This window comes from Quercus suber, unplaced genomic scaffold, assembly GCF_002906115.3.
Source record: "Quercus suber isolate HL8 unplaced genomic scaffold, Cork oak 2.0 scaffold_473, whole genome shotgun sequence".
In the NCBI taxonomy this organism is placed as follows: domain Eukaryota; kingdom Viridiplantae; phylum Streptophyta; class Magnoliopsida; order Fagales; family Fagaceae; genus Quercus; species Quercus suber.
Window position 1 is genome coordinate 538,134 of NW_027069924.1, and position 27,604 is coordinate 565,737.

Consider the following 27,604-nt stretch of genomic DNA (forward strand, 5'->3'; position numbering starts at 1 on the left):
TGATCCAGTTGGTGCTGATACTGCTGCTGCTGATGTTCCTTCACCTCCTTCGGCCAACTTTGATGTTCGTCGTACTTTGGAGACTGTCATGACTGTTCAGCAGGCTCATGGTCAGATTTTGGTGGACTTGCTGGATGAGATTCGTGCTCTTCGAGTGGATTTAGCACGTCTTCATTCTTCCTCACCACCTCCTTTTGATGGCGACTCATGATTGCTCTTTGGCATTCCGTCACAAAAAGGGGGAGTGGAGTTTTGACTTGGAGTTTTGTCTTGTAGAGATTTTTGTTGTTAGGGGGAGATATTGTTTTAGATTGTATCTAGGTGCTTCACTATGTATATCATTTTTTTTGGGATATTCATGTTAGGGGGAGTAACATTGTTTGATATACATTTATTTTTTATTGATTCTTGTTGCTTTATGATTCACTGCGTATTGATTTATATTTATGACTTGTTCATTTTTATATGTCTTTATTTTGTGTTGTGTGGATCTTACAAGAATGTTATACCTGTTGTTTTTACTCTTTTCTGTCACACATGCGTTTATGCGTTTGTTGAGTATTTCAGGAATATACAGGTTGATTCAACTAAGCTGCTGTCTACACTTGCAACTGATGGATAGTAGTTAGGCTGAATTTGATTTTATGAGCATTACCTTTGTAAAGGGCTTTTTATTTGTAAAACTTTGAGCTGTGAATTAGGGTTTTGTCACGGATTGCCAAAGGGAGTTTGTTAGGTTCTAAGGTCTTAGGAGTTTTTGTATTTAGAACTCTAATTTGTAATGTTGGCAAACCATGATCAAAACAGTGTATTTAGTCTTGTTTAGAATTGCTCAAAGTTGGTTTAATATTGTAAAGTTGGAATCGAGTGGCTGCAGAAGTACTTGGGACTTTCGGCCTGGCTCGATCGATCGAAGAATAGACTCGATCGATCGAAAATCGCACAGGTTGAATTTTCTGCAGATTTTCCAACTCAGCCCTACTTCATTAAACGTTTAGGGTTTTGTGTTTTTACCCTAGGTATATAAACTAAACCCTAGCCACGTTTTTTAGGGTTGTCCATATTGCTTTGTTGCTCATACATTGCTGTTTTGTGTGAATCTCGTGTGAGATCTTTGAGGAGACTTCCTTTACACAAAACTTAGGGTTTTCAAGGTAGAGATGATTTCAACATCTTGAAGATCATTATAGTTGCAACCATTGGAACTTAAAAAGAAAAGCAAGCGGGGAGCTTGTAGCTGATTGAAGAATTCAAGAAAGAAGTAGTCCGTGGATTCGGAGCCTGCGCGTGGTCGTGTCAGGAAGTTTTACTGGTGGGTAGCATTAGGAAGTCGAGCGGGGAGCTTGTAGTCCTTCTGTAAGAACTTCAATTCTTTCATAGTGAATTCTGTTATGCCTTGAGGATCGGTGGGTCAAATCCTCCCCAGGTTTTTACCGAGTGGTTTCCTGGGTGATCATATCTTGTGTTATTTATTATTCCGCTGCTTTATATCTTGATATGATTATTTGATTGCTTTAACCTAGAATTGCATAATTTGACTAAGTAACAACTTGGCTAATTAATCTAGGCTACGCAATCTGTGTGTTTAAGGGGTCTAAATTTCCAACAGTGGTCTTCTGTGATATTCTTAGATTTTAGATGGTTAGCTTTTCTTCTAAGTGATTATGAGATTTTATATACATATCTTTCTCTTTTATTTTTATATATCCATGTCTAAACTTCAAACTAACATCTCCCCCTTTTTATTTTATTTTATTTATTTCTTGAAGTCACAGCAACTAGGGGTGTCAAGAGCGAAAGCTGAAGTTCTATTGTAATATGTCATTGATTGCCTATGAAACAATTGTGGCTAAAACGTAAACTTTTATAATTATTATTGCCAGTGGAGAGTCCATATTTTATTACTTGGATATGGCCCAACTTTGTTTTAATAAATCCGTTGATAGTCCAACTTTGTTAGGTTTTAGGCCTAACTGAGTTATAATTAAGCCTATATGACTTGAAAGTTGGGGGTTTCTTGGAAAAATAACCTCATTATGTATAATTATTAAAAATAACATTGGGAAGAAACTATTCCTAAGAATAGTTTAATTTCTTTTTGAAAATTGTGTTTTGAAAACATGATTTTAAGTATTAAAATTTTAAATTTTGCAAAAAATTGTATTTTTGAAACACGATTTCAGTGCAAAATGTATTATAATTGAAATTGTGTGTAACTTTTAAAGAGGTTATTCTTTCAAATAATTTTATCACATAGCTATTTTTAATTATTAATAACAAACGAATAATATTATTTTGGCGAAATTATATTGGTAATTATCTCTAAAGTTTACCCTAAGAGGGTAATTAGTCCTCAAGTTTTAAGGGAGTGCTATTAGTCTCTTAAGTTTAAAAAACTGACTATTGTTGGTCCTTTTGTTAGTTTTCTTGCCTACATTTCTAACAAAACAATAATGTGACATAAATTTTTTTAATAAAAAATGTTACACATGACCACCATCTCACAATCTGAGTTGTCAAAAAAAAAAATTTAACAGATTAGACTTATCCCAATACTCAAATAACCCAAATCCCTTTCACCAAAACCTCAATGTCAACCTCCATTGCAATAACGACAACCAAATTTCAAATCAAAATTTGAAATTGGAAAAAATGATTTCTTTCATATAGTTTTGGATCTTTCATGTAATATCAGGGCTTTTTGAAGCCGATCCATTCTTTTATATAGATATGGATATTTTATGTTGCTAGTAAAGTATCATCCTTGGGTTGATGTAGCAATGGGATTTGGATTTTGCGATGAAGTCTTCTGTGGTTGTGGCTTGATATTTGGAATTGCTATGGAGGTTGGTATGGAGCTTCTGCTTAAAGGGATTTGGGTTGTTTGGGGATTGTGAGTTAGTGAAGAAAGCTAATAGAAGGACCAATACCACTCATTTTTTTTTTTTTTTTTTTTTTTTTTTTTTTTTAACTTCTTTTAAATTGAAATGTGAGAGAAAGTGAATTGCAAAGTGTAAGAGCAGGGGAGAAATGGTAAAAACGGATTGCAAACCAATGGCAGATGTGAGCAGACCAATGCACATAAGGTATATTAGGATTTTCATACCGGTGAACTATAAGTTCTTTATTTTATTTTATTTTATTTTTTTATACAGTGAACTATAAGTTGGTAAATTCATTGCACTCATTATTTTAATTGCTTGATTTTTGGGCACATGATTTTACCATATACTTGTTTTTAGCATTATTGTTATGGTTAGCACCTATGGTGAGTGATAATAATTTTATTAATTTGTACAGGGAATTCTAAAAGTTCTGTACGCGTATGGATTGACTTGTCATATTCTCTCATGATTGAATATTTGAATTCCATGAATTGATTTCAAATGTATCCACCAAGATGGGACAGGAGTCCCATCCCACGACCCACCAACAATCTCCCAAGGTGAAGCCACCAAGCATCCTTTCAACAAGCATAAAAAAACATTTAAAAACACTGTATTTCATAATATTTTTATAACAAATCATAGATGATAAGTTGTTATTAGTTTTAATTTGAATACACAACTTAAATTACTTTTTTGTCCACTTATAACAACCAATAATAACTTGTCATTTAAGACTTGTAGTGAAAGTGATGTGAAAATAGTGGATGTAGCATTTCTCTAGACAAAATCAACTCTCATACCATGTTTTTTGATAATTTAATAATTAAAAAAAAAAAAAAAAGACAATAAGAGACTCAAACTTATTCCTTTTTATTCTTTTTTAATTTGAAATGAAAATTTTTATGTCACTGAATTACAAAATTTTAGCAACTTTCATACAATTTATAAGATAAAGGATATAAAAATTTAATTTAGGTTTTAGACTTGGAGATATCTATGAATTAAATAATTTGGAATTGCGACTCAAAATAAAATTAATACAAACATATGGTTGTCATAAAGAAAAAGGAAAAATGATAAAGAAAAGTAAAAGATGGAAGAGAGATTCGGTCATGATTAAGAAAATAGGGGAAAACATAAAAATATATGAAAATGAAGGAAAAGTAAAAAAAAAAAAAAAAAGAAGGAAAAAAAAAAGAAAAAAAAAAAAAGAATAAGAAATGAGAAGAAACGCTGCAGTTTTGTTAAACTATTAGTGGCCCTCCTTGAACAGTATCAAATATTTGTTTTACGATCCTTGTATGATTAGATGACCGCAATAAACAGTACCCAATGCTCGTTACTTTTTATCACTCTTCTCAAGTTTAGATTGTAACCCTATGATGTAGCCTCACAGTGTACTTGTTTGCTTCTGTAATTAACTCATTACTAATCAAAAGAAGTTTTCCTTTAGTTCATCCAATAATAAGAAAAGAAAAAAAACAGTGAACTATAATGAAGATAAAAACATAAATGAGTAACACAAACTTCATGATAAATAAAGCTAATCGATCCATGCTATGTTTAATATGAGGACATCAGGTCTGAAAAAAACAAAACATAATGTTAGAAGTTAAAACAAGATGTAGCTGTGTTGTTTAGTGACATTCACAATGTAAATGAAGATATTAGAATTATATATATATATATATATAAAATCTCAGACTATGAAAAAGAATAGTACACTTGACCAACTACCAATCTGTAAATAATTGGTGGGAAAGGAAAGCTTTATAATAAGTATAAAAAATATGTAAAATCCATAGTAATCAAGGAAACATACAATTTACCTTCCAAAACTAACACCCCTTTTGCAATCAATTTTTTCAATTAAACCCCAGTTTCAAAGAACTGTATCAAGTACCCTATAAAATCAGGGGGAAAAAAATATACAAAATCTATGCCTGATACATTTGGTTACATGGCAGTTTAGTACATGTGGCATATGCCATATCAAACATTTATGTTAAAAAATAAGAAAAAATGCAATAGATTTACTTAGAAAACTAAGAAAATAAAAAATTCCTTATTTTTAATTGACATGCCAAGTGTACTAAACTGCCATTTCATTATTTGTGTTAAGGGTAATTTATGCATTTTTCATATTTAAGGGTACATTGCTACAATTTCTTAAAATGGGGTGTGAATTGCACACATCAATATTTTAGGGTAACATTGCAAAATTAGTAATACTTTAGGATGGGTGGCAAAATAAAATCAGCCAAAAAGAAACAACATCCTATAATCCACAACGATAGCTTTGAAGTAAGAATATTCACCTTAATTGTAAATTTATTTAATGAAGGAGCTGTGCGTAGTAGGGATGTGTAAAGGAGGAGGCAGAACACACAATAATTCAAGTACCAATTCCAATTGCTTGAGATTCCTTAACTTGCAAAATTTGGGAAACCGTGTTAAATCCCAACAAAAAATTGATAAGCTTTCTTCTTTTGTTTCTATTGTCTTTCTTTCAAAAGGTGAAAAGAGGGGTGGGGGAGCAAAAAATTGGATTTACAAACTGGCCTTAGAACCTATGTCCAATACAAGTGTCTGTAGCTAAAAGATATAGCTTGGAGGCTAGAAAAGACTCTTGATGATATAGCAGGCATGAGGCCCAGCAAAAGATGCCTTAATGAGCTGGGGTGCGTAGTTTAATGAAATGCTTTTCATTGCTCCCATATATTAAAATGACACAAGATTTTCTATATAAGTATCAAGATGCTTTAACTTGAGTGGTGGGCCAGAAATTTTGAAATTCATCACATCTGACATAGATACATATAAGGATTAAAAAAGTGGGAAAGCAGATAAAATGTATTCGAGAGCTTCTCCAGTGACCTCAACAGAGCAGAGATGAAGTTCAGTTAACGAATCAAGTCTGTAATTACAAAGCATTGGAGGAATAAGAGCGTATGGCCTGTTATTTAAAGCCCAGTTACGTGTGAAAATCAAATGAAGCCTTTGAACTCTCTTTTGAAATGCAAAGCTGATCCAACTATCAATATCACTTTTAAACTAATCACCATAAACAGCAAAGTGAAGGTTGAATTCATCCAAATGTGGAACCTTACATAAATTCAGTACTTGATTCACCCAATCAACAAATCTCCTCCTTTGAACAAGAAATGGCAGGTATTGTCAGTTTAATAAGTGGCACTTTTCAAGGTTGAAATCACTTTTCTGTAACTACTAAATAAAATGTGTTTCTCTGGCTGCTAGGGTTTCCTACGCCGCCTGTAGAATAACGTCCCTGACAGTGTTTAGGTCTCTGTTCCCTCTAGCCACCTCAGCGCCTGGTAGGACGGATTGTTCCTTTGTTCGTTAGTTTGGTTGGTTATTCTGTCTGCATCTCTCAGTGTTTAACGAGGGGTATAAGGAGTTTTGTTATTTTCGCTACAACTAACAATGGCTGGGTTGGATAGTCTATGGTCCCGATTCACTTTGGATGATGATGAGGAGCACGGGGCGGAAGCCCCACAACCTGTGAAGGAGACTGCTCACCGTTTGGCTTGGCGCTTTTTCACCAAAAGAACTCTCAACGTTGACTCGGTTGCTCATACTTTTAAACCCTTGTGGAAACCGGTGGGAGAACTCAAAATCCGGGACATCGGAGACAATATTCTCTTGTTTGAATTCGAGGATAACCTAGACCTCGAACATGTGTTAGAGCATGAACTGTGGACTTTCAACAAGCACATTGTGATCTTCGAGAGGGTTTCAGTCATGGAGGAAATCCCATCCTTAGAGTCCTTAAGGGAAACTTTCTAGGTGCAGCTTCATAATGTGCCTAAGAAGAGTTTAAACCATGCCACGGGTGAAACCATTGGCAAAACCATTGGTAAGATCATTGAGGTTGCAGATCCAGAAGACGATGGTAACAGAGGTGAATTTTTAAGGGTGCACATTTCCATTGACATTTCAAAACCATTACCAAGATGCAGGAAGTTGTGGTTTGAAGGTAAACAAATAGGTTGGGTTGGTATTAAGTATGAACGCCTTCCCAATTTTTGTTACTGGTGTGGTCGTCTTTCTAATGGAGACAGGGATTGCGAACTATGGATTAGAGGCAAGGAAAACATGAAGAAGGATGATCAACAATTCGGGGAATGGATGAAGGCTGATACGTTTAGGCCAACAAGGAAGACTGTAACTGTTATTCAAGGCTCTTCTCGCACTCAAGCTCCTTGGTGGAGAAAACCGGGTAGTAAAGGAGCTCATGCTTTGCCCCAAGCTTCTAGCACGAGCACCCCAACCACAAAATAAGCCTCTGGTGATGTGAGTGAACGTGAGTACATGAGGGAAGTAGTAATGGAAGAGTCACAAGCAATCAATCTTCCACATGTGGCTTTCGGTGGGGCCAGTGAAGCACCAATGAATCATGGTGTTGTTGAAATTGGAGGCACAAACAGTTTGACTAATAGTATAAAGGGGCTACGTATGGACAAGTGCATGGGTAATGGGTCAATATTGAATTATAATATTGGCTCACAAGCTAAGGAAATGGTGGACCTTACAAAAAATCATGCACCACCTGTGCTCATACGTTCTCCTCTAAATGAATGCACTAATATAGTGGGTAATCAACCCACCCCTATCTCGCTCAAGTCCTTTAAGAGGCTTACTCGTGTGGTCAGTATCAAGCAACAGGTTGTACCTTCAGAGGGTAGTTTAGATCGGAGACCATGGTCGGAACTAGAAGATGGTTAGGGATCCAAAAAGCAGCGGAGGGATGGGTCTGAGTGGTATGAGCAGGAAAATTTTTAGGTGGAGACTGGTGTCCAGTCCCACCCATCACAATGAGTTGCCTTACCTGGAACTGTCGTGGGCTTGGGAACCTATAGACAGAAGAAGAGCTTGCCGCGTTGGTGAGCAATAAAGATCCCAAGATAGTTTTCTTGATGGAAACCAAAGTTGAAAAAAATACTATGGAAAGAATTGGTAGAAAAATGCAGTTTGCTAACATTTTTGTTGTTCCACGTGGCAATACAGGTGATGGTTTGGCCTTACTTTGGAAAGCCGATTATTCTGTGGATGTTCAGTCTTATTCCGATAACCACATCGATGCTATTGTGGACCATGGAGTTAATGACGCCTGGCGGTTTAAGAGTTTCTATGGTGACCCCGACACCGCCAACCGAGAAAACTCCTAGTCTTTGTTGCGTGTTTTAAGTCGTCGTTTCTCTCTTCCTTGGATTTGTATGGGTGATTTCAATGAAATCTTGTTGGATGAGGAGAAACTTGGCTAGCTTGATCGACCTGAAAGACAGATGTAGTTATTTAGAGATGCTTTGGATGATTGTAGATTGAAGGATTTGGGATTTAATGGTTACCCTTTTACATGGTGCAATAGGAGACCTGGTGCTCACAATGTGTGGATCCGACTTGATAGGGGTGTTGCCACAGTGGAGTGGATGTTGAGATTTCCTACTTCCAGAATCCATCATCTGGATTCCTTTCATTTAGACCACAAGCCAATACTACTATGTTCGGACTCTGAACTGAAGCGTTTCTATAGGCGGGGCAGGCCTTTTAGATTTGAGGCCATGTGGGTTAAGGATGATTCATGTGAAAAGGTTATCAAAGATTCTTGGGGTTCAACTAGCCTTGCAGCTTCGGTGTGGGGCTTCAACAAAAAACTCAGTTCAGTTCAAGACAATTTGAAAGATTGGAATAGACAATCCTTTGGTCATGTCCGTAACTCCATAGCCAAAAAGCTAAAGGAGTTGAAGGTAGTGGAGGAGTTGGGTGGGTATGTTTCTGATCCTACCCATGTGCACATGCTACGCTCTGAAATTGAGCAACTGAAAAATAAGGAAGAATGTACGTGGAAGCAGCGTTCCCATACGGCTTGGTTAAAGGAAGATGATAAAAATACCAGATATTTCCACTGTAGAGCAACCCAAAGAAATAAACGTAATTTTATTTTGGGTTTAAAAGATGAGACCGGAGTTTAGGTTGAAGAGGAAGAGGTTTTGGGCAAAGTGGTTGAAGACTACTTTCAAGACATGTTTACATCATCAAACTCAAGTCAGTTTGATGAAATCCTTATGGGTTTGCAACCAGTAATCACAGCTGAAATGAGTGCTTCCTTAAGCCGAGACTATCAAGCTGAAGAAATGCTCCTTGCTCTTAAACAAATGGCCCCACTCACTGCACCTGGTCCAGATGGTATGTCTCCCATTTTTTATAAAACTTATTGGCATATTGTTGGTGATGATGTTATCTCTATTGTTCTTAATGCTTTAAATTCGGGTAGGGTTCATGAATCCCTCAATTCTACCTTCATTGCCCTTATCCCAAAGGTTAAAAACCCGAAACGAGTTGCTAAATTTACACCAATTAGTTTGTGTAATGTTGTATACAAATTAATTGCCAAAGTGGTGGTTAACCGGTTGAAAAAAATCTTAGCCCATGTGATTGATGACTATCAAAGTGCTTTTCTCTCAAGTAGACTTATCACTGATAATGTCCTTATGACATTTGAAACCTTGCATTACCTTAAAAGAAAAACCCAAGGTAAATTGGGTTTTTTTGACGAAGGTCATGGAACATTTAGGCTTCCCGAATAAGTTGGTCTCCCTTATATCTTCCTGCATGAGTACAGTCTCCTATTCTGTCCTCCTTAATGGCCAACCTGTGGGTAACATTAAACCTACAAGGGGCCTTAGACAGGGCGACCCTTTATCTCCCGACTTGTTTCTCCTTTGTGATATGGGTTTACAAGGACTTATCAAAAAGGCTAAAGTCAATGGTGACATCAGAGGTGTATCTATTTGCAGAAATGGCCCACGGGTATCTCATTTATTTTTTACAGATGACAATGTACTCTTTTGTCAGGCGAAAGTGGAGGAATGTCAAAGGGTCCTTGATTTACTCTCAGTCTATGAAAAAGGCTCTGGGCAGAAAATAAATAGAGAAAAAACAAACATTTTCTCCAGTGCAAACACCCAGCAAGATATGCAGAATCAGATTCAACAACTTTTAGGAGTGCCAGCTATTCGTCAGTATGAAAAATATATGGGTTTGCCAGCATTGGTAGGGCGTGCCAAAAAACAAAGCTTTGTCTACATCAGAGAAAGAGTTTGGAGAAAATTATGAGGTTGGAAGGAGAAACTCCTTTCACAAGCTGGTAGAGAGGTGCTTATCAAAGCGGTCATCCAGGCGATACCTACCTACACTATGAGTTGTTTCAAGCTCCTTAAAGGTCTGATCAAGGAACTGGAAACTCTCATTACAAAATTCTGGTGGGGGTACAGCGAAGATAGTAAGAAAGTACATTGGGTTAAGTGGGAAAGATTGTGTGAAGATAAGGAGAAGGGAGGGATGGGATTTAAAGACATTGAAAAATTTAATGATTCTTTGTTGGCCAAGTAGGTTTGGCGTATGATTAATCATCCGGACTCTTTATGCCATAGAGTGTTCAAAGCTCGATTTTTTCCGGATTGTTCAATCCTTGAAGCTAAGGATTCTACTTTGGGGTCCTATGCATGGAAGAGCATTATAGGTGTTAGGGATGTGATTCAGGAAGGGATGGTTTGGAGGATTGGGAATGGGCAATCAGTAAGAATAAGGGAGGACAAGTGGCTGCCAGTTCAATCCAACAAGTCAGTCATCTCATCTCTTCCCTCAGTTGCACCAGAAACTAAGGTGAGTTCCCTAATTAACCCGGAGCTGAGAGGGTGGAATTCGACCTTGGTGAATCAACTTTTCCTACCCCATGAAGCGACAGTCATTTGCGGCATGCCCTTGAGCATAAGACTTCCTCCTGACAAAATTATATGGGGCCTCACTCCTTCGGGTATGTTCACAACAAAGAGTGCCTACAAGCTTCTTGTTTCTCGTAATTCTACTAACCATGCAGGTACATCATCGTTTGAGAATCAGAGGCAGTTCTGGAGAAGTTTGTGGCAACTTAGAGTGCTAAACAAGCTCAAGCATTTTGCCTGGCGTGCGAGCAGCGATGCCCTACCCACAATGACCAGTCTGGTTTGGAGACACATTGCCACCATAGAGGTTTGCAGCGCCTATCAAACTCAGCCCGAGGACACCCTCCACACGCTATAGTCTTGCACAAAACTTGAACCAGCTTGGAGCTCGCTTTCTTGGTCCCTGCCCTCTGTTAATGCCCATGCATTGAGCTTTCAAGAACTTCTTCACCGATTCATGCAGATTAAGGAAGACTACAGAGCCGAGACCTTCGTCACCATCGCCTGGATGCTGTGGAACCAACACAATGCTCTGCGACTCAACCATCAAGTCCAGCCCCTCAATTGTATAAGCTCTTTGGCCGGAAGCTATCTTCAAGAATTTCTGGACGTCCTAGATTAGACACCAGCTGCTACGGGCCCTCCTTTGCCTCAGCAATGGTAGCCACCTGATGAAAATAAGTTCAAAGTTAATTTTGACGCCGCTGTCTTCAAGTCTTGTAATCAAGCAGGGATAGGTGTGATCGTCCGGGATTGGCGTGGTGAGGCTATTAGAGCATTATCCACATCAGTTCCTGCAGCTCAATCAGTTGTGGAGTTAGAAGCCCTTGCATGTCGCCAAGCGGTGCGGTTTGCAGTGGAGCTAGGCCTTCAAGATGTTATCTTTGAAGGTGACTCTCTCTAGGTGATCCAAGCTCTTAATCAGGACAACGCAAATCACTTGTCTTATGGCCATATTCTCAAGGATATCCGAACCCAAGTTGCTACTCTTTCTTCTTTTGAATTTATTTTTAATACTAGGCATTGCAAAGTTGTAGCAGATGCACTAGCCAAAAAAGCCAAGAATTGTAGGGACACTCGAGTATGGACTGATTTCATGCCTGAGGACATTGCCCCTCTTGTAGTTTTTGACATTCATTGAGTTGGTTTCTCGTGGAATAAAAGCCCAGGCTACTGATAGTCTGGTTTCTCAAAAAAAAAAAAACTACTAAATAAACAATACTAATAATTAATGTAAATTAATAAAATATTTTAATAATGTGATTTATTAAAATATATATTAAATCAAGTAAATTAAAAAAATTATTTTACTAATATCATGGAAACTATAGTTAAAAAATTAATACTTGTTTGATCCAATATGATTGGGCTAACCGTCGTGAAATCAATTTTTCACATGTTAGAAACCAGCGTAATTTTTTTAAATTAAATCAATTTTTTATTCCAATATAAAAGTATAGTTTTTTAATTTGGATTACAACTGAATTAGAGTGATGCAATACAAATACAATTTGTGATAGAAATTGGTATTACCCATTCTATATTTGAAGGAGACTCTAAGATTGTTTACAAGGCTCTTACTCTGAATGTTGGTATTACCCACTCAATTGCTGGTTTTCTTGTGAACTATTTGTTGTATATATAGCTATATACAAGGATAGGTTGTAATAATGATATTTGAGTTTGGAGAATATGGTTTCATAAAGTAAAAATTCAAGTTCTGAAATTTTCTAAGTGAAAATTCAAAAATCAATATTTTCGATCGGTCAAAACTTTGGCTCAATCGATCGAAAATGGTAAAGAAAAAATCCTGGAGTCTCTGGATGTCTTGATCACTATTCCATTCTTGTTCGATCAATCGAAAAGAGCACTCGATCGATCAAAAGGAACTTTCAATTAATCGAAAGTCGTGAAACAAGATTTTCTGCAGAAATTTCTAGTGACTGTTCAAAAAGGTTGAAGAGGTTTTAAGCCTCGTGAACGGTTTTATGAAATATTTTAACTCTCCATACGTGACTTTTGATGAAATATATCCCTATGAGTATAAATAGAGAAAAACACAAGAAATCCTATGATCATTCTCCAGAATTGCTATATATAGAACCCAACATCTTGGCTGTATCCTAAGAACAAATTTGCGATAATTTTTGAGTAACAATAGTGTGGGGGGAAAATATTATCTAATGAAAATGATATTGTGCCCTCAAGTGATCTATTTTGTGCCTGTCTTATGTGTTAACCTTGTTCTTCCATTATCACTTTACGTAATATCTCCAACACTATTCCTTCTCTCATACTAGGAGGTAGGGCAATGTAGTTACTCATGTCTTAATGAGGAGAGCTATACTTTCTTCTCCTTTCTTAGTTTGGATGGAGTTTGTACCTCTAGGTATTTTAAATTCCCTTATTTCTAATTTTTCAATTTCTTAATATAGGTAGCATTGATCTTTTCTCAAAAAAAAAAAAAAAAAAAAAAAAAAATGTCAGACCTGGGCCACGTTAGTCAGTTCAATTGGATTAATCGTGAAACAGTCATGGAATCAATTTTTTACGTGTGAGAATTGGGCATTCAAATAATTTGAGAGAACCTCTTAAACTAGGTTTGACCCGAAAAACCGTTCGAATTGTAAGCCATTTCAACTAGGTCAAAGAGTTGCATTTATTTTAGAACCTGGGACCTGAGACCTTATGTCTTTTAAAGAACCAAGGCTTGTATTATAACCAAGTACCACTTAGGTTCCTTGGAACAACTATGAGGTATTATTATATTTATTTTAGATTTATGTGATTTATAATTTTTCAATTTATTCCATTACCTCTCTCTCTCTCAAATTATTAAATATTATTAAGTTTGATTTCTTTGATAAATTTACTTGTGATTTAAGAATAATGCCTTTGCATTGGACCGATTGAACCAACACTTTTCTCAATTTTTATTTTTTATCCAATTTTGTGTCTGGTTCCTAGTTGAACCGATTCAATTGGTCAATCCAGTCCCCTTTTTAAAACTATGAAAGGATTGTTATACAATTTTTTTTTTCATGCTTATTTATGTTGTACTATTTTCGACTAACCTTATAATATCATGAAATTTTATTTGAAATTTTGTTTTAATTTTTTATAAATATTTTTAGTTAATTTTGCTAATATCTATAAATTTAATATACCTTTATTTTTATTTTTATTAATTACAAAATTAAATATGACATCATTATGGTTCGACATTGATCTAACCACAATAACCTTAAACTTCTCCTTGTTCTGATTCTTTAAATGGTTTTGGTTTTGTTGGAAATTTAGACCCCTTAAACACACAGATAGCGTAGCCTAGATTAATTAGCCAAATTGTTACTTAGTCAAATTATGCAATTCTAGGTTAAAGCAATCAAATAATCATATCAAGATATAAAGCAGCGGAATAATAAATAACACAAGATATGATCACCCAGGAAACCACTCGGTAAAAACCTGGGGAGATTCTTAATATAGGTAGCATTGATCTTTTCTCAAAAAAAAAAAAAAAAAAAAAAAAAAAGGTTGTCAGACCTGGGCCACGTTAGTCAGTTCAATTGGATTAATCGTGAAACAGTCATGGAATCGATTTTTTACGTGTGAGAATTGGGCATTCAAATAATTTGAGAGAACCTCTTAAACTAGGTTTGACCCGAAAAACCGTTCGAATTGTAAGCCATTTCAACTAGGTCAAAGAGTTGCATTTATTTTAGAACCTGGGACCTGAGACCTTATGTCTTTTAAAGAACAAAGGCTTGTATTATAACCAAGTACCACTTAGGTTCCTTGGAACAACTATGAAGTATTATTATATTTATTTTAGATTTATGTGATTTATAATTTTTCAATTTATTCCATTACCTCTCTCTCTCTCAAATTATTAAATATTATTAAGTTTGATTTCTTTGATAAATTTACTTGTGATTTAAGAATAATGCCTTTGCATTGGACCGATTGAACCAACAATTTTCTCAATTTTTATTTTTTATCCAATTTTGTGTCTGGTTCGTAGTTGAACCGATTCAATTGGTCAATCCAGTCCCCTTTTTAAAACTATGAAAGGATTGTTATACAATTTTTTTTTCATGCTTATTTATGTTGTACTATTTTCGACTAACCTTATAATATCATGAAATTTTATTTGAAATTTTGTTTTAATTTTTTATAAATATTTTTAGTTAATTTTGCTAATATCTATAAATTTAATATACCTTTATTTTTATTTTTATTAATTACAAAATTAAATATGACATCATTATGGTTCGACATTGATCTGACCACAATAACCTTAAACTTCTCCTTGTTTTGATTCTTTAAATGGTTTGGGTTTGAAAACCATGATGCTATATATACTACAATTTTTAGTTATCTACTCGGACATTTTCTAACTCAAGAGGAGTGGCTATCAATTCTTAGTCTTATATATTACGCAATGATACATATCCTCCTTGTAGCTCACTTTTCAACAAGAAAACCTATCTTTATCAAATTTAGACAATCACTCACTCTACGAGTTGCATCTTTTGTTAAGTTGTTGGGTGCGATATTATAAATAAGTGGTTTAGAAGAGAGAAAGTGTATTTTGGTGATAGAAAAGACATGGGTATGCTTTTGAATTGGGATGGAATACAAAACCCACTCTTTAAATTTCACTAAATTCATTTTAGTTCCCTAACTTTGCTTTCGTTCAATTCAATCTTCTATGTTTCAAAAGTGTTCAATTAAGGCCTTTGTTATTCTTCCATTAAACTTATCCGTTAACCCCCTTAAAATGCGGTTGTTTTGGTCTATTCATAATATTTAAACTGGATTTCTTTCTCTTTGTATTATTTTTTCAATTTTCACACCCTAACTTTGCTTTCGTTCAATTCAATCTTCTATGTTTCAAAAGTGTTCAATTAAGGCCTTTGTTATTCTTCCATTAAACTTATCCGTTAACCCCCTTAAAATGCGGTTGTTTTGGTCTATTCATAATATTTAAACTGGATTTCTTTCTCTTTGTATTATTTTTTCAATTTTCACTCAACAAAATTCAATCTCACTCTCTCCCTCTTAAATTTGAAGCTTCAGCCATGGATTATAGGGAAACTTAGAGAGTGTATTTTGCATTTTAGCATAAAATTTAATAACCTTGATTAAAAAAGTATCCGCTAAAATTTAAATAATTTTCAAACATATTACATAAGTTAAACTACATATATGAAAGAAGACTAATTATAATAAAATGTATAAATATATTAATTATAATTGTTGGAGTAAAAAACACTTGATAGAAGTCCTAAACAAGAATTCTTGATCAACACAATTAATTTCTAAAAAATGAGAGAGAAGAATCCACAATGGAAAGACAAAGAAGTTAATCAAAGATAGAAAATAGCTGAATCATGCGTTTATATTTGAAGAAATGATGTTCGTATGGTACAAAGAGGGGTTTTAAGCAGTAAATACAAGTGAAAAGTTCTATTTATCTTTCTCTCTCTTGAATTAGAGGGGTCCTAATTTTTTTCATTGGACTTGAGAAAGTCCATCTCTCAAAAAAATTTTCATTATCCAAAGAGCACCTTTTGTTAGAATATTTACGTGTGAGTGGTGTGGTTAGTTCTAAGTTGTTTAGTTAAAAGTAGTGAAATCCCACATTGGATAATAATGATAAAAGTGAGTGATTAAATATAACATAATTGAGCCTAAACCCATTGCCTCAAGCTTTTGGATTAAGTGGTGTCACGATATGTTATATTAACTCCTCAATTGGAGTCTTTCCAATGTGTTATCTTCCCAACACCTTCCAAAAAAATCTTCTAATAAAATTTTGAATAACTCACCAGCCATCTTGGAGATTCTGGAATGAAGAATAGACCATGAAGTTGTACTCGACATGGTATAGTTCCTGAATTAAACAAAAGAAAAAAAAAAAGAAAAAAAAAAAAAGAAGCCTTCTTATGAAACTACCTTCAAATGACAAGAATACAGGACAAGAGCAGGGAAGCTTACCAATCAGAGCCAAAGTTCGCCAATTCACAAAAGCTCCAATTAGATATGTTAAAGATACCCCACAACAAGTCATCAACTGTATGAGTGGCAATTAGTAGGTGAACAGGGCAATGACTTACACGGTTTCCATATTCATGAGACTTTTGCCTTACCTGATGAACAGTTGTAAACCACCCCCCCCCCCCCCCTGCCGCGCAGAAGATTCTTAGGTGTTATTTCCGCTATATATATAGGTCCCTAATTGCTATCAAGAACACAATTAATTTTACTGTTTACATGAAAGATAATTCATTGAAATTGCAATTTAACAACTTACCACATAGGAAAGGAGTCCCATCCCACAACCTACCAACAGTCTCCCAAGGTCAAGCCACCAAGCACCCTTTCAACAAGCACCAAACATTTGACATTATGAAGTGAAGCTAAGATAACATATCTACTTACGACAAATTAATTCATGTATGATCATCTAAACTTTAGTTTTATGTAAGAGCAACTACAAAATTGTGATGCTGCCTCAACGATTTCCATTATCCTTATGTAAACATCTTTTCATATAAAAAGTAGGGGCTGTCAAGCCCATTGTCTGCCTTGCAAAACAACCAACAAATTGAAAAACTGGTGAGCCGTGGAGTTTGAAGCTTTATAATACCACCAGCAATGATTCCAGGGTGAAGTACTTACAACTCTTCTACCTATGTAATCTGCTATTTGGCCACTCACTATTGCACCTATCATTGCTCCAATTGTCAATATCAAACCAAAAAGTGAGTACTGCAGTATAACCAAAAGATGTTGAGAAAATCATATACAAAAATGTATAAGGCAAGCAGAAGATAGTTTACGAAGCAATGCAACAAAGTGGATTTTGAATAAACAGCAAGATACAACATTTCACTTCATTTTGAAACCTCAAACAATGACTTCTCTATGAAGATCAGATCAGTATCTCCAAGTCATATAGTCCTTACTGCCAACTAAAATTATTCTCTGCACTCAAACTTTGAAATGTCATTCATCCTAAATGTTATATGCCTTTTAATTTTATTTAACATTTCTCCAAATCATAGTTGAACTTTATCCTAATTTTCAGATCAGAAAAAATCAAGCTAGGTGATGAACCGTGTCTGTGATTGATAAGTGTAAACTTGTCAGTGATGTTCGTCGGACGGAGCTAATCCCTCCTCCTTCCCTTTTGTGCACACCGGTGTGGTGCCTGCCACAACGCCTTCGATGCCAAAGTTAGAATATAGGGTCTTCTTTGTGAGGAAAGTAAAATGAACAAAAAGAGCAAAATAAACAGTATTCTTTCTTACTTGTCTTTTTCCTTCGTGGGAGTGTATGGGTTTTATATTTGTTCTCATCGTCCCTAGCCGTTGGAGGAGTTATGGAGGTCTTAATGCTCCATTGGGTAACGCTTCAAGACTGTGTAATGAGGCATCAATGTCTCCAAACGGTTCGTACAGTTGGAAGTGTAACCGTTCAGTTGACTGCATTAAAGGGACTGAATTTCCTCGTCAGTACCGTGGCCTTCTGCGCTGCTCGTCCTGGGGACGTTCTCGTCCGTATGAGGACGATCATTCTCACAGATGGCTTCATCAGTGCTTATTTACCTCGTCATCTGCCCCCCGATTCTGTGTTCGTCGACTTAATGACGATCACGGAATATGAAGGGTTACATGATGTAAAGTGACTCTTGGGGTTTCGCTCCGTATTAAGTGCGAAGCGGCGGCGCTTCACAGATCGTGGCGAGTGCTGATTGGGGCAATTAATGTTTGAGGTAATGAAACTATTGGGTTTCTCGCCGACCTTTCCGTTTTTCGAGCTTTTCTTTTTAACTTCCTTCTCTTTTCATTCTTCTTCTTTACTTTTCTGCCATTTTCTTCTAGTTTTCTCCTGTTATTTCTCTCTGAGCTGATACATTGGCCAAGCAAAGCTTTCCCACTCTGCCACTGATTAAGGTATGCTTCTCTTTCCCTCCTATTTCTCTTTTCCTCGTTTCTTTTTATGTTTGTAGTACTGTTCCTGATTTTTCTATTGTTTCTGTTTCTTTTCGTTTTTGGTTTTTCTGCAACTCAGTTGGTTTTACTGTCTTTTTCTTTCTTGAGTTTTGGTTGGGTTTTCATGGTTGGTAGTTCTGAGGTTAGAACTGTTTGTCCCTCAGTTTCTTTTTTCTTTGCGCGTTTAGGAGGGGCTTTAGGCAATTTCTCTGATTTTGGGGATTTTGTTTTTGAGGGTAGTGGCCTTAGGGTGGTGTTGGTCGAATTGTTGCCCTTACTTAGGCAATCAGTTGATTGGTTTGAAGGTTTGGTGAGTGGGAAGAACGTTATGTCCGAGGTTAGATCCAGCGATCTCNCTCCCAAGGTGTGAATAAAATAAGATTTTTATTTGGTGTATTAAGTGAACCGTGCTCAATAGATGTATTGAGGACACTATTCATTGTTAAGTTTTTCGGAAAAAATATTAACACTCATGTGTGCACATTTTAGGTGGGTTTAATTTTTTTTTTCTTTTATCTTTATTTATTTATGTATTTATATTTTTTTTTACTAAATGTTGTTTTAGCTAGGCGGATAGGAATGCTCTCAATACCTCAAATCTTAGGAAGACTTGGATATGACAAATGCATTATACTTCCTCTGGAACTATAGTGGCCAAGGTGCTTTGGAATGAGAGGGGGGGGGGGGGGGGGGGGGGGGTGGTGAACCAATAAAAGGAGCTCTCCTCAACCGACCTGGGAAGTCCATCTTCGATTAAAGTTGATAGAAACCAACCCACATGCCCCCCACTTTTATTCAAAGCTTTTATAAACTCTTTCGGAGTTATGTTCAATGATGGTTTGAGTTTGAGAATATCCCTCTGGTCTTCTTTTTTGTTGTTGTTATTGTTGTTGTTGTTCATTGAATGCCAAGAGCTTTAGTCACCATCAGTATTATACACTTAACTTCAACACTCCCTGAACTGGTTTACTCCAAAATCCAAATTTGCAATTGAGGTTGCCTGTCTTAGTTTCTACCCTTTGTTGCTACTTGCTACCCCCCAACTCATGAGATGGCTTTCAAAGAGTTTTGTTACAACTTACTACATGAACCTTCAAATGCTCACTGATGTCAAATGCTTACAACATTAACTTGCCACATGAACGTATAAAAAATATTGATTAAGTGATGAAAATTCACTCTTCCCCATCACTTTAGACTTTGAGTTGCTTCCTAAGGCATGGTTCCTAACCAATTGTGCAATCCCTTAGAGTTATCATTCTTTTAAAATTAAAATCAAGTTATTGGGATAAATGATAATTTATGAAAAAAAATTATTATACTATTTCTAGTTTACAAGTTCAATAGAAAGCAACCAAGTTATATTACAAAATTAGCAATTTTCTACATTGTGGTGGTTGTTTGTGATATTCTTAGATTTTATATTTTCGACTTTGGATGGTTAATCTTTCTTCTAAGTGATTATGATTTTGTACAATATACTTAAAAGCAAATAGCTTAGGAATGCCAACTTAACTATTGTCAATGTGCTAGGAAAATTGCTGGTTATGATTTGCCCTCATAAACATTAGGCTACCAATGTGCTAGGAAAATTTTGTTCCAATCTTGTATTATCAATTGCAGTATTTTTTTTTTTAGTTTTATATAAGCTATAAAATTACCGAATCAGTTAGGGAAAATTGATGATTTGATATCATGATTCATGAAAATAACATAAACAAAACTTTTTGATGATAATAGGATGTTTACAATAACCTTGAGAAAGGTGTGCATAAATTTCTCAATACTTGAGAATGGAAAGATGATCTTCCCCACCAATCAAATAAGTTGATTTCTCCCAAAATGCTTCCAATGACATTTTTCTTTGCCATGAAGAAATGTTGAGTGATTTATTGGGTAGAATAGGTAATTGAATAGAGGATCATGATGCATGATATAACCCCACAACTGAACAGTATAAATTCACATGTGGAAGTTTGTTTTATAGGGTTTTTAGATTTCAGTTGAACTAAGATAAACAAATTTTCTTATATGTCTTAAGGGTTTGAGTTTTTGCGCTGAGGATTGGTAAATGATGCATGTATTTCTTCCAATGCTTGCCCCTTGGTCTCTGGTACCAGCTTTGCAATGAATACAACAATTAAATCACAAACGATTGAGAATATGAAAAATGATCCTGAAGTATCATAGCCAAAATAATCATGTTAGTTACCATAGAGAAACCAAGAAATTGGAAAGTAAAAGTGAAGGCGTGTGAGGGTTGGGGTAATCCAACCATGCCTATTGCTTGAGCCGTACTAAATACCTGCACAAATTGTTAACTGGTCAAATAAATACATCTCATTCTGATCTACCTATACATGACAACTTGGCTAATAATTAAAGAAAAAGATAAACGAACACTTCCCTGTGGCTTCTAAGGATCAAGTGGAAAACAAACAAAAGAAATTGCTTATTTTCCCCTGCTTATAGGTGATAAGAGGGCTTTGAGTCCTAGAATACTACAACTTTGAATCAATTTTCATCCAACATAAGCTCAGAACTTAAGAGTATACTAAAGCCTTTTAAAGCCCCACATATATTCTAGTTAGCACTTTAGATAAATGAGTCAAAATGTAAGTAAATGAGGCAAAGTATAGTAAATAAAAAAAGAACTAAAGAATAAGAAAGTAGATGAAAAAGAAAAAGAATTAAATAAAGGGTTAAAGAGATTTTTTTTTTTTTTGAGAAGCGAAAAATGGGGGTCTTTATAGTTATATTACACCCCCGGGCAGGTAGCCAGTGACCTCGTTCAGGAAGTCCGTAGTCGGTACCCGTTCTGTACCTTCTGTGTGGGAGTCACCTCACATTTTGTGAGTACACCTCACCACTAAGTTTACCCACCAACAAAAGCCTGCAGGCAACGGAACTCGAATTTAGTGTGTTGCACGAAACGTCCGAGCGTTACCCACTTAACCAAGCCCTCGTTGGCGGGTTAAAGAGAAAAAAGTGAAGAACATGGTGTTAAAACAGAAGAAAGAAAGAGTTCCTACGCTACGCCGTCGTTTTGCTTAATGAAAATATGCAAAATAGTGCAACGGTGTCATTCTAATAAAAGACCTTTAATTAAGTGAAGAGCACGTGACAAGCAGCTGAGAAGAAACGCTGCAGTTTTTGTTTAATGAATGCCAAGTCGGATTAGCTTGAGCATGAGGGAGCGAGTTTCGTTATAGACACGTGTTAAGCAAAGAGGTAATTATGGAATTTATTCTAGCACACTTTGATTTGTTATGCTCTGCTGTTTGTATATAAACGCTGCAGAGTATGTTTGAAAAGCCATAACAAATCTCTAATTGCAGACAGCGTATATCGATCTCTTGAGTTTTTTGTTAGTGAAGCATGAGTGACAGGGCAGCACTTACAACAGCTTCTGCCTATGAAAATTTGCTTATTAATGGCAGTAAATTTCAATAAATTTTTCTTAGCCAACTAAAGGTAGAAGGGAAAACAGTAATGCTTAAGGGAAATTATCATCAGCTTTCAGTGGCCATGATTCATTTGCTGTATTTTTGCCTTAGTACAGATAGATGGTGTAGTACAAGGCAGGGACGGACTCAGGATTTCAAGCTGGGGGGAGCCGGAGTTAAGCGAATTTTTTTTTTTCAAATACGCATCTATATAGTATTAAAAAACTATCAACCAAAACAAATACACAAAAATCATTGTTTCTTAATATATTAAGATACAATCAACTACCAACAAAAACAAAAGACATGAAACACTATTGGTTCTTAATGCAATTATCTATGAAAAGAGAACTTGACGCTCTTTTAAATCTTCAAAATTATCTATGATTGAATCCAAACTAAATGTCAAAACTATATCCTTTTCAATATATAAATGGAGTATTTTTCACTTCTTTTCAATTTATAAATTTATCTAATTTAACATTATAAGTTAACAATAGGCGCAAGTGAATCACTGTTATTTTCTTAAATTTATGTGACAATTTACTATATTATATGATTTGTTTTTTTCTTTTTTGTCTTTGGTCTTTGTATCTCTAATTTTATTTATCTCTTTGTCGTTGTCCTGTCTCCTTATTTCTGACCCTCACCCAATCCCACTACTGACCCTATGGCCCTATGAATTTATTATGCAGTACTAGCAAAAAATTTTCCTAACTTTACCATTTTTTTTTCTATCACTTCACTTGTCCTTATATAGCCCAACTACTAGTCAACAAACAATCAAATACACACACACTCTCTCTCTCTCACTCTTATCTATATAATATAAGAGAGTGTGTTACAAACACAGATTGACAGAGAGTCACAAAGCCAAAAAGCCAAAAAAAAAAAAAGAAAAGAAAAAAGCAAAAAACACAACAGGCACAGATTCAATTCACAATCACCAACATCAATTCATCACCATCAGTAAAAACACAAATACTACAAGTCCACAAGCACAGATTGTTAGATTCTAAGATTCACAAATAATCAAAAATTATATTAGGTTTTGAAGGATAGATTAAATACTTGTGAACTATGAAGGTTGGAGCAACAAAGCCTTATTTTCAATATATTGTTAGTTCGTGAGTAACAACCTAATAACAGGACAAACCATTTTGAGCAACTCTTTGAAACTTTAAAATTTTAGTTAAAAAAACCCTCAAGTTAGAGACCCATTCAGCTACAAAATCATAAATAAGTTATGACAATACAATTTCTTAATATTCTCATAAATATTTTCCCAAAAAGTGAGGAACTCATGACAACTTATGACAATACAATCTCATAATATTCTCATAAATATTTTCCCAAAAAGAAAAAGAAAACAAAGGCAGTCCAGGACCTGGTAGAAAACAAAGCCTAGATCATTTCATTTCCCCTAACACTGAAAGGCAGAGACAAGCACGCTTTTAGATAAATATTGTTGTTCATATTAGATAACAAAGGGATGAGCTGAAAATAAAGCACACGAACTATAGTTCATCCCTATATTGTTAGATTCTCTTCTTTTTTTTCAATTCGTTTTTCCGTTTGTTTTGGACTGCTGGGTTAGTGCTTTTACTCTGTTTTGTTTTTTTGTTTTTTTGTTTTTTTTTTTTACATTTAAATGGGCTGGCCGACTCAGTGGGATGGTTTAGGATTTTTGGAGGGGCGCTGGGTTAAAAAGAAAGGGGGGGCCCAAGTCTTCTTCTTGTTTTTTTTTTGGGCAAATTTACTTGCTAATTTTTTTTTTTTTGGGCCCAGGGGGGGCCCGGGCCCCCTTTGGGTTCAACGTGGGTCCGTTCCTGGTACAAGGCATTAAGTCGATTGTCCTAATAAAATTAAACACACTTGTAAATGCATTACTAAAACCAAGTGAAACATATTGAACAACTGAAAAAGAGAAAAGTAGAGAAACAAGAATATCATAAAGCTCGTCTCATTTTGAAATTAATTAAATTACATACCAAAAAATATATACATATCTAAAAGTTGAAATTTAACATTTATTGTTATTATGCTCAAGTTGAGCCGCATCATCGGTCATGTTACAATTTTTTTTTTTTGTTCATTTTTTTAAATGATATTAATATATAAATAAATAGTGCAACTTTACACATTCTCTAACTCATTAAATCCAACTCACCATTAATTCAACATTCTTCCAATTGTCAATCATATAATCTTCGCATTTTAAAATATTTTACATTAGAAAATATTATAGGTATAATATAAATTGGTGAATACAATCAATATAAAATTTAATTTTTGTATAAAAAATACAAAGAGTTACAATCATCATGAACCACCTTTTGGATTGTAGGGTAGAAAAAAATTGAGTTTTTTTTTTTTTATTTATTTAATTTAATTTTTGTTTAAATTACAATAATAATTTCCAAATTCTATATACTTTTTAAGCAACAAAGCAATATGGACAACCCTAAAAAACGTGGCTAGGGTTTAGTTTATATACCTAGGGTAAAAACACAAAACCCTAAACGTTTAATGAAGTAGGGCTGAGTTGGAAAATCTGCAGAATATTCAACCTGTGCGATTTTCGATCGATCGAGTCTATTCTTCGATCGATCGAGCCAGGCCGAAAGTCCCAAGTACTTCTGCAGCCACTCGATTCCAACTTTACAATATTAAACCAACTTTGAGCAATTCTAAACAAGACTAAATACACTGTTTTGATCAAAGTTTGCCAACATTACAAATTAGAGTTCTAAATACAAAAACTCCTAAGACCTTAGAACCTAACAGGTTTGAAAACCATGATGCTATATATACTACAATTTTTAGTTATCTACTCGGACATTTTCTAACTCAAGAGGAGTGGCTATCAATTCTTAGTCTTTTATATTATGCAATGATACATATCCTCCTTGTAGCTCACTTTTCAACAAGAAAACCTATCTTTATCAAATTTAGACAATCACTCACTCTACGAGTTGCATCTTTTGTTAAGTTGTTGGGTGTGATATTATAAATAAGTGGTTTAGAAGAGAGAAAGTGTATTTTGGTGATAGAAAAGACATGGGTATGCTTTTGAATTGGGATGGAATACAAAACCCACTCTTTAAATTTCACTAAATTCATTTTAGTTCCCTAACTTTGCTTTCGTTCAATTCAATCTTCTATGTTTCAAAAGTGTTCAATTAAGGCCTTTGTTATTCTTCCATTAAACTTATCCGTTAACCCCCTTAAAATGCGGTTGTTTTGGTCTATTCATAATATTTAAACTGGATTTCTTTCTCTTTGTATTATTTTTTCAATTTTCACTCAACAAAATTCAATCTCACTCTCTCCCTCTTAAATTTGAAGCTTCAGCCATGGATTATAGGGAAACTTAGAGAGTGTATTTTGCATTTTAGCATAAAATTTAATAACCTTGATTAAAAAAGTATCCGCTAAAATTTAAATAATTTTCAAACATATTACATAAGTTAAACTACATATATGAAAGAAGACTAATTATAATAAAATGTATAAATATATTAATTATAATTGTTGGAGTAAAAAACACTTGATAGAAGTCCTAAACAAGAATTCTTGATCAACACAATTAATTTCTAAAAAATGAGAGAGAAGAATCCACAATGGAAAGACAAAGAAGTTAATCAAAGACAGAAAATAGCTGAATCATGCGTTTATATTTGAAGAAATGATGTTCGTATGGTACAAAGAGGGGTTTTAAGCAGTAAATACAAGAGAAAAGTTCTATTTATCTTTCTATCTCTTGAATTAGAGGGGTCCTAATTTTTTTCATTGGACTTGAGAAAGTCCATCTCTCAAAAAAAAATTTCATTATCCAAAGAGCACCTTTTGTTAGAATATTTACGTGTGAGTGGTGTGGTTAGTTCTAAGTTGTTTAGTTAAAAGTAGTGAAATCCCACATCAATATATAAATAAAAGCAGAGACCTCATGAGAGAATGCATGAGGTCCTGCCACGTGGCACTTTAATATTGCATTTAACTTTTTTTTACCTTTTTTCATTAAGGTTTTTTTTTTTTTTTTTTTTTTACCAATAAATCATAGTAACTTATTTTTACTATTATATAAATTTAGCATTTTTTTACCTCTTTTTATTAAGGTTTTTTTTTTTTTTCTTTTTTAACTGTTACTCAATAGATCATAGTAACTTATTGCATTTAACATTTTTTACGTTTTTTCATTATGTGTTTTTTACTATTACCTAATAAATCATAGTAATTTATTTTTACTATTATATAAATTTAGCATTTTTTACCTATTTTTATTAAGTTTTTTTTTTACTATTACCCAATAAATCATAATAACTTATTTTTACTATTATATTGATATGAGTTTTTCTTGACAATTAGACAAATTAGATCAAAAGTTATTCACTATAAAATTGATTATCTTTAAAAGTAAACCAAATCTTATGAAAAACTCAGGCCTAATTCTTACTTTACATATTATGACCCAAGTTTGACCATTCCCACGTGTAAATCAAAGTAAAAACTCTTACCCTCTTACAAACTCTCTTCTTTCTCCCTCACATATAAATGATACTTCTAGAAAATCTCATTCTCATGAAATATCTCTTCATTTTTCCCCAATTTCAATTCAATATGCTTTTGTCTATTAATAATATTCTATGCAATTTATATTTATGCAGACAAATTCTCTGCCATTGACCAGCGCAACAAAAATATATATAAATCTTAAGATCCCTTAGGTTGCTGAAATAATTGACAAGTGCATATTTCTAAAATTTATAATAACAAAAAAGTCTAATAAAGAGCATATATTATCTCACAAAATGCCATTAAATTAATATTTCTTTAAAAAAAATTCAATGATAGGAATGGTAAAAAACATGATCCTATACAAGAAATACCAAAAATACATGCAAAACAATTTTCATAGGAGGATTTATCTTTAAATAAAATGAAGATAATAGTAAAGATAAAATGCATTGAATGAGATCCTACGAAAAAGGTTTGTTAATTATTTCAAATTATACTCATCATTTATGTATAAAAATTATAACAGATCATATTATTTACATAAAAAAAATACATATTAATTTCAAAGTTCATTGCAAGATGTGAACTGTTAGGGTATTGCAATAATAAGTAACATTGATACAACAATGTGTTGGTATTACATTTAATGCGTACTTTGTGAAAGGAATGTCAAATTACAAACAGGATTATTTTGGTGTGCAAAATGTAAAACAAAAATAAATTTTTCTATCCCAAAGTTAGAGGCACTCACATTAACTACATACTTTCCAAATATTTATAATATATTTATCTCACTATAACTACTATATATATACAATTGCAAACTACTTTAGATACAGGATTCAAATTGAAGTTTTTAATGCAACTAACAAAACAAAGTTTGTGATATTTGATCGAGATGCCGAGAAAATCCTAAATAAATCTACAAGATCGAGATCTTGCTGAAAAATAAACTAAGGTACAACTTATTTAAATTATTGTAAAAATATTGATATTGGAGAAGG

At 34.3% G+C, this 27,604-nt stretch overlaps 1 pseudogene; it reads right to left on the reverse strand.

Moving 5' to 3' along the window:
• The window catches only part of LOC112029674 (sugar transporter ERD6-like 5), a 53,851-nt pseudogene that overhangs the window by 23,113 nt on the left and 3,134 nt on the right, over positions 1 to 27,604 (reverse strand).